General features: G+C 38.1%; 1 long non-coding RNA gene across 1 annotated transcript; it reads left to right on the top strand.

The window, feature by feature from the left end:
* The first annotated feature begins 538 nt into the window (after positions 1-538).
* Positions 539-8,803, top strand: LOC132618072 (uncharacterized). Its single transcript, XR_009573939.1, has 2 exons — positions 539-1,373; positions 8,490-8,803. It is a non-coding gene; the product is annotated as an uncharacterized LOC132618072 (long non-coding RNA).
* The last annotated feature ends 226 nt before the right edge of the window (positions 8,804-9,029 follow it).

Genomic DNA, 9,029 nt, shown 5'->3' with positions numbered 1-9,029 from the left:
ATTGTCTTCCTAGATTACAATTAACAACCATTTCCCCTCTTTATTTCACATCCCAACTCCTATTATACATGTAAATGATTAAAGTGCTCATAGAGTATTTGGATCAAAAATCAAGTTTTATAGAACAAAGGGGTAAAGACTAATTAACTGCTATTAAAGAACAGGATAAAGGCTCAAAAGGGTTAACTAGGGTGCTATTTGCAAGTTGGTGGGATAACTTTTTAGTCTTTTTAGTGACTAATCAAAGAAACGCCTCTATCGTTTTCTAGGCTCAACCGAACTTCATTTCGCTTTGTGAACACACAGGGCAAGTTCTAGACGTCAATACCAAACATGGATTCAAATGCAAAACCTTACTTACATATGGCACAAAATCAATGCAAGAGGGATCCGGTTGTCCCTCGAATCAAACAACAATGAAAATCAACAATGCCAAGTGTAGACACGTAATTTTTGACCCTCCTGGGATGTTTTCATTGTCTTATTGATTAATTTTTCTTTTAGTCTAATCCTGGATTTTAACTATTATATCATTTTTAGTAGGTTTGTCTGTGAAAATGAAAAAAAAAAGGGCAAAAAAAAAATATTCGCTATTTTCAAGGCATAAGTTTTGTGTTTAAAAGAAAGAAAATTACAAAAAGAATAGGTTTCTTTTAATCTAGTTTTTCTAAGTTAATTCTATCTTTTTTATTTTTCGTTAGTCTATTTATTTATTTAATTTTTTTTTCTTTCTCTTAGTTTTGGTTTAAAAATAGTTGATTAATATATTTATTTTGGTATTTTATATGTCCTTCTAATGGAAAAGAAAAATAAAAAATGGAACCAATGATGGCCCGCCACTTGGCAAAATTTCAAATTATCCACACAAAAAAGGCACAATCCATTTTGGAAAGGGAATATTCCCTTCAACCTTCAAGATATTTTTATTCATGTGGGCATTTTGGGAAAAAAAAAATGAATAACACACTCAAAACCCTAGCCTAAACACTATATAAATATTTAATTATATACCCTAGAAAAGGCTCAGCCGTCACTTCCATAACAAAAAAAACTAATACCCTACAGACAATATTCAGCCGCCATTTTTCCATCCTACATTGACACTAGACATCAGCCGCACCTATCAAAAAAAAATGATAACAACAGCAGCAAATATTTTTCTCCTTTTCATCAAAGCACAATACTAAAACAACCTTCTTCATTACCAAACACCACCACGGACAACAACCATAAGCTCACCCAAAACCCCCCATAAACCAGCTTGAAAGGTTTCCGGTCGTCGGCTCTGGTAGATGTCAAATCTCATCGAGGATATTTGAATTTCTCTATTTTCATAATACGCAGCAGAGTTGTAACAACATTCAGCAATAAAGGTCCAATCTTTCCCATTCGACTATTATTTCATCAAATGTTTGTTTGCTTATCGTAAGTTATTTTCCCACAGTTAAGTCATAAGCTGTTGTTTAAGTACTGAGGTTGAGGCTTATAAGTAAACTGACCGTGTTTTCAATTAAGTTGGGGTGACTATAGTATTATCTAATATTTAGCTTCATGTTTCTTGTCTGCATATTTATATCTTTTCCATAATAGTTCCTTATTAGGAGTTTTGGATTAAGGAAATGACTTCGGGTTTAAAGGGGTGTTGATATTGTTTTCTCCTGAATTTACTATACTAGATCTATGATAAGAAACAAAAAGAGTTATCCAGATTGCCTTAAGTTGATGTTGGACGAAGGGAATATTTTTATTAAGTCATGGTTAAAACAAATGCCTTTTCTCTAAATGACTATAAATGTATTTTTCTTTTTTTTTTTTTAAAATAAAAAGGGAACAGTGCTGCATGTTTGGATATGTTTAGTTATTTACCAAAAGTTAGTATACTTGTAAAGTTTTAGTGGTAGAAATCTTAAGAATATCTTTTGGTACTAGCTTAATTAGTTAATAGATTTTATTACTTAATGCCATATTTACAACTTGTCTTATTTGTACCTGCTTTACTCTATAAAATGTTAGTCCTACGTACGCGAAGAGGAGCAACTCGATTTTCTTGGTTTGAAATATGAGCTAGGAGGTATATTTTGTAAATATTCTGGGGCCTATATCAACATTAGAGGCCTATTTAATCAATTATTTAATTGTGAAATGAGCGAGATGGGGCGCGAATTATTTCAAACCCTATTGTCAAGAATAAAAGAAAAGAGCGGAAAAACCAATTGTAAGGGAGTGAGATGGGTTGCGAATTTATTCAAAATCTGTTGTCAAAGAGTGAAAAAGGACTAAAAATAATAACTAAATAATTTTAAGTCTCGGATTTTAGAGACAAATAATTGCCTTTAACGCTATACGAGCTTTAGGCACGTTTCAAAACATTTGTTTCGATTAAGAATGCGGTTACGCATCTTATTTCGAGACGTTCTTTTAATAACTCAAGGATGCGGTTACGTACCTTGGCCAAACTCGTTTTAATAATTAACCTTGTTTCGAGTAAGAATGCAGTTATGCATCTTATTTTGAGACGCTTAAAAGATTCGGAATGCGGTTACGCATCCGGTTTAAGACCAATAAATGTTCAACAATAAAAATACGAACAAATCAAGGCTCAGATGCATAATATATCCAAAAGTAGTTTAAGCTACGTATAAGTCGATAAAGCGACCGTGCTAGAACCACGGGACTCGGGGAATGCCTAACACCTTCTCCCCGGTCAATAGAATTCCTTACCCGATCTTCTGTTTTCGCGGACCATAATAAAAGAGTCATTTCCTTTTGATTAGGGATTCATAAGGTGGCTTGGAACACCAAAACTCAATTCCAAGTGGCGACTCTATAAATAAGATAATCCCTTTTCAAAACCGTCACTTCAAATGGAAAAACCCTTTAATAATAAAACTTGCGCGTTTAGAATTCGGGGGCGCAAAAAGGGGTGTGACAGCTCTGGCGACTCTGCTGGGGAGGCTAACCAGAATTCGAGCTTTGTGATATTGCCTTATATTTGGCTTTTATTATTATTATTATTATTTGGATATATTATGTTTTTGGCCTAATGTGCTAATTGCCGCTCATTTACCGCTTTGATATTGTTGAACTGTATTATAAAATGCCTTCTCTCGCGCACCCTTCTGAGTCTCTGAAACACTTCACACACGGGCACAGGAATGCAGTTATGCATCCTAACTTTCTGTCAAGATAAAGCCAGAGCGTCTTGGCGCCCGGTGGAGGATTTTAGTCACACATGTTAGGCGGGACAGGATAAGCAATGAAGTCGGAATAGCACTGCTACCGACAGTATTGCCCCTCCCCGGCTCGAGTTGTCCGCTCGGGTGACCCAGTCTAGACACCTTTTCCATTTGGTTTTAAACCTAGCAGAACTGAAAACACAGAACTGGTATCCCTAGTAGGCTACGTTTATCTGCATCACGTGCATTTGACTTAGTGGGACTCGGCATAGGGGCCGGGTCTGACTAGGACAGGTGACCTTTTTATCAGACCAACATGTGCATCTAATGTGCTAATTGTAATATACTTGGAAGGTGCCTGATTGTTGACCGGCTTTAGGATAACCAAGGGGGTTCGAGAGAGATAAATATCACTGACTTTTGGGCCATTAAAAAAAAAAAAAACCTGTTTGGCCCTACCCTTCTTGAGAAAAAAAAGAAGATAAAAAGAAGAAAAAGAGAGGAGGTCAAATATCATCCCCATTCTTTTTGAGTTTATACGAACTACGCGAGCCTGATTCTCACCGTCCGCGAGATACGTAGGCAACTCTCCTCGAGTTCGGCCCTACCTTCTCAGGTTCGAGAGGGTCATTTGTGTCATTTGTGTAGTCCTTTTGTCCATTTGTGTCAGGTTAGTTTGTCAAAACAATACAGATACTAAGTCACTTCGCAGAGTCCTTTTCATAAATTAAACGTACCCACGAATCGGTGACAGGGTATTTAGACAGTTGACTCTAGGTTTGGTTTTTCAAGTCCAATGTTGGGAAAATTTGTTGAGTTTTGCTATCTGGGTCACAGTAGACTGCTGTCATAAAAAACAAAAAAAGCCCCATACGGAGATTGGCTGTGATTTTTCTTGCCTTAGCTTTTAAAACTACATATTTTTCTACAAGTTTATTTGTCATCCACGTGCATTCATGAGTCTAAGTCTAAAAAGGTCATTACTTTCATATCCAACAGGTCTATATGAGTCTTAACCATGTATTTACATCCATAGGTACAACATGTTTTATCCGGGCCGTGGGAAGTGTCAAAAGAGGAAGCGAGATGGGAGTATACCACTTCAGGTTGTCCATGAGGTCCCTTGGAAACTTTGGACATGGTGGAATGAAATGGATGTGCTAGAACACACAAAGATCTTTAAGCATATGGGGTTCTTGACCAACATTATGAAAATCGACCCTAGGAGGGACGTGATTGATGCTTTGTTATCCTTTTGGGACCCTACAAAGAATGTGTTCCGATTTTCAGACTTCGAGCTGACCCCTACCTTAGAGGAAATTGCTGGCTATACCGGACTTGGTGAGAACCTACACCGCCAGAAGCTGGTAGCCCCAAGAATTATTTCTTGAACAGTTTCCTCACAAAAATGAACATCGCTAAGCGCAAAGAGGGTGAGAAGAAAAAGGGCAAGGAAGAATTTTTGGATGAGGGCTGGGAATCCCTCGACAAAGGTTGGGTTTCTTTAGAATTCTTGTATGAGAGGTACGGGAGAAAAGACGGGTTTGAGAGGTTTGGAAAAAGGCTCAGTAATAAAGGAAAGTTTGAAAATTGGAAAGCCCACAGTCGTTTTGCCTTCATGGTGGCATTTTTAGGAATAATGGTCTTCCCAAGAAGGGGGCAGAAAATCAACATCCGTTTAGCCGGGATAGTAGACATCTTGACCACAAAGAAAGATCATACCATTGTGCCAATGATCTTAGCGGATATTTATCGGGCCCTGACGGTTTGCCAAAAGGGAAAGAGTTATTTTGAAGGGTGTAACATATTATTACAAATGTGGATAGTGGAGCATCTCTTCCGACCCCGTCACGTGGCAAGATTTGTTCATGATCGGAGTGATTACATTTCAAGCTATGAAACTAAGGTAAAGGATTATAAGCAAGCGGATGGTGTGGAGGTATGGATTGGAGAATTTCGTTCATTAATGTCAGATAAGATCAGTTGGAACTTCCCTTGGTTCCCTTGGAGGTAAGTCATATACACATCTACGCATCGCCCATTTCTCTTATTGATGGGTATTAGGGGTGTTCAACCGTACGTACCATTACGAGTTTTACGACAATTGGGCTGGCGCCAGATAATACCTGTAACAGAAGACATGACGAATTTTGTATTTGAGGTAAGACCAGAAATCCCCTTGCCTGAAGGATTAGTTGTGGAGATTTGGAATGGCTGTCTGGTTATGACATTCGATACAATGGTTACCGAGCGTCATTCGGGGGAAGTGCATCCGGGATACCCTATATGGCTCGAGAACCAACCAGTTGTGAAAGTTCAGCCCAAGAGATCCACAAAAGGGCCAGTAGATTATGAAGCCAAAATGGACATAAAAATCGCGATGGCGATGCAGGAGCACCATGCCGCCAATCTACTCTTAAAAGCAGATTTAGAGCGTGCTAGAGCGAGCTTGGCCCAACAACAAATGGAGTATGAGGAAAAGATCAGACAAGCCCGTTTAGAAGTAGGCGCAGATTATCTGTTACATCCCGTATTTTTGAACGTCGGATTAATTGTAAGTTAAGGTGGGGCCCACACATCAAGATTTTGTTTTGGGACATGTGACAAATTATATGAATCACATATGTGAAGTTAAACAAAACTCATGAAGTACCCTTGGTCCAAATCAAAGTGGAAGCCCTCCAAACGAATATTTTTAAGAAAACGTTTTCGGATGACCTGACTTGGAGGGGCAAAAACGGTATTATAAGTTTGGAATTTGGAAATATACCAAGAAATAGAAGTTGTAGATAATTGAATTAGCTTTCCATCCATAGGTCGTGGGTTCCAAGGTGACGTCGGTACAAGGAGATATGAACGTTTTAAGGTCGAAAGGTCAGTGGGCTAGGCCCAACTCGGGACCAACCGAATTGGCCCAAAAAAATGAAAAGAAAAATTCAGGCCCAAGTGAGGAGGTGGCCGGCCATGGTCCTTAATAAAGGACCCAAGCCCATTTAAATTAGTCATGTGATTAATAATAAAAAGGGGCTAAGTCTTCATTTTCAACCAAGAACATTCATGAAGCAAAGAAGAGAAAAACAAACACAAAGAAGAGCAAAAATAAGGCCATTTCGGGTTTGGCCATAGAAAAATCACCCCTCAAAATTTTGCCTCTAAAATTATTTTCTTGTTGAATTCCTACTAAATTAAGTGTCCTCTACAACTTGGTGTAGTTGTTTTGGAAGAAGGAGCACTTACTTCTTCAAGTTGACAACTTGTTCAAGTGAAGAAGTTTGTAGAAAAAGGTAAGAATCAATTCCTTTTTCTTATGTTATGAAGGTTTGTTTATGTTGTGGTATGTGGAAATGAGTAGAAATTATGGAAATATGAAAGTTTGCAAAGTGGGTATGTATATATGTATGTAGCCGTGTGTGTATATTGTTGTATATATGATATGAGTTGAATTTTATGTTGTATTCTAGTTGTGGTTATGGTGAAAATTATATTGGAAATGAAAGTTGAATGAATTTTGGTTGAAGTTGGAATGTAGAAGATTATGTCACCTTAGAATAATTTTGAGATATTATGGAAATGAAGTTGTTAAGATGTAAATTATGATTATGGTTGATGAAATTGGAAGGTGGAAATATGTTATGAATATGTAGGTTGAAGATTTGAAGTTTTGGGTGAATTATGTTTTGGTGGAAAGTTTGTATATTTTGTATATCTTGTGAATATTTCGTAGGAATGATATGAAATATTTCCAAATTATATTGTGATGATCTAGATTAATGATGAATGTGAAACCATTGAGATTAGTTTGGAAATTGAAGTTGAAATGAAGGTTATGACATTATGTTGGAAAGATAGCTAGTTAAGTTATATTGTGTTTATGGTGACTATTGTTGTTGTTGATGTTGTTGTTGGGTTGTTGTTATTGTTTTGGCCGAGTTAAATTCTCGGGGATGCTATATGTATAGGGGACATACTGCCCAAATTTCTGTAGGCAATTATGAATAAAGATTGAATACTTAAAAATTGGAAATTGAGAATTGGTAAATGTGACCAATTACAGATTTTGGGCGAAACGGGAATTGAATTTGGAAAGGCGTAAAGAGCATACAAGGTATGTAAAGCTATCCCGATTCTTCTTTTGGCATGCCCTAGGTGTACTAGGATCGGATTTGAGCCTCGAAAAGTGTTCTGCTCATCGGAATCCGCATTTGAAAATACCCCTTTTTCATTCAATGGAATTGAACCCTATAAGTATGCTTTATTGAAAGAATTGTGCAAACTTCCGCAAATTGTTTAGAAAATTATGGAATGACCCTAGAACCTCCGTAGGTGACTTTATAAGCTTTAAATACGTAATTTGAGCCCACCGCTTCGTTTGTCCCGAGGTGGGTCCACTATTTCCGATTTTACCCTTTTAGTGGTTATGACTTGTCTTCGAGCGTTTTTTTTAAGAAATGTTTTAACTACTCTTGTAACTACTAAATAAAACTTGTTTTAAATATTCTATTAAGTCTTGTAAACTGTTTTGGAACTTGGAAACGAACTTAGAAAGATTATGCTTCCGTAATCCATTATGACATTCGAAATTCACTTATTATGATTCCGTCTGATTTTATTGATTTGATTCGTCATTTGATATGCCTCATTGAGTCTCTAGAAATATATAAGGTATTTTATTGCATTTAGTTTCTCACTACTCCATTCGTGGATGCCTCAACGTTTCCCACACTGAACCCGGGCCAGGATATGTTCTCAAGCGTCTTCCACTGCATTGTTCGCCGTGCCTCGATGTGAGGGGGCAGGTATACATGTACATGGGTTGTGGAGTATGCTGTGCCATGTACACTATTCTGATATGATATGATATGATCTGATATGGCCATCTGATATGATATGCTATGTTACGGGGTTATTCCCCTTTTCTGATCCTTATGTGTTGTGGCACCAGTGTCGGGGGGTGACCACGTTCTGTCTGCCGAGTCCCCTGGAAGGGGCCGGATACGATATGGCATATGTTTCTGTACACACTCTTCATGTTTTGAAAATATGCATTTGATACTCTGGACATCTCACTCACATTTCTGTACGTTCTGTTCCGGTTATGATTTTGTTCCGTAATGGGACCAGGTATGACATACGTTTCCTGTAAGTACTATTTATGCTTTATGATCAGCATTTTGCTAATCTGGATATTCCGTTCATTTTCTGTATCTCCTGTTCCGATTATGACTTTGTTTACTACGTTCCATGCTTTACATACTCAGTACATATTTCGTACTGACCCCCTTTCTTCGGGGGCTGCGTTTTCATGTCGCGCAGGTACAAACTACAGATTTGCTGACCCACCTGCCTAGGACACCTATTCTGCTATTCTGGAGCGCTCTTTTGTCCAGAGCCTATACTCTGGTACAGTCTGCTGCTGTTGTATATATGTACGCTATTCAGGGGTACGACGGGGCCCTGTCCCGTCTTATGATTCTGTTATGTTCTGTAGAGGTCTGTAGACATACATGTGGGTTCTGTATATGTTTTGGGTTGCTATGATTTGTGATAGCCTTATCGGCTTCCATGTGCTATATATGTTCCTCTGTGACACTAGTAACGTCGACTGACTTTTATATTTATATAATCAACTAGTCTGCTGGTTTGGGTTATTGGGTACGTTTGGGTGTCCAGCACGGACACTAGTCACGGCCTACGGGGTTGGGTCGTGACATTATCAATCCACACTGCAAACCATAAGCACAGACTTGGAGCACGCTAGGGCAATAATTCAGCAGCGGGATGTAGAAATTGCCGAGGAAAAGGCCAAAACAGCTGCACTACAGGGAAAGCTTCAACTTGTTATGATTAGGGGGT

Source organism: Lycium barbarum, chromosome 11, assembly GCF_019175385.1.
Source record: "Lycium barbarum isolate Lr01 chromosome 11, ASM1917538v2, whole genome shotgun sequence".
NCBI classification, from domain to species: Eukaryota; Viridiplantae; Streptophyta; class Magnoliopsida; order Solanales; family Solanaceae; genus Lycium; species Lycium barbarum.
The sequence above is the reverse complement of the archived record's forward strand: the minus strand, read 5'-3'. Positions and strand labels throughout refer to the sequence as shown.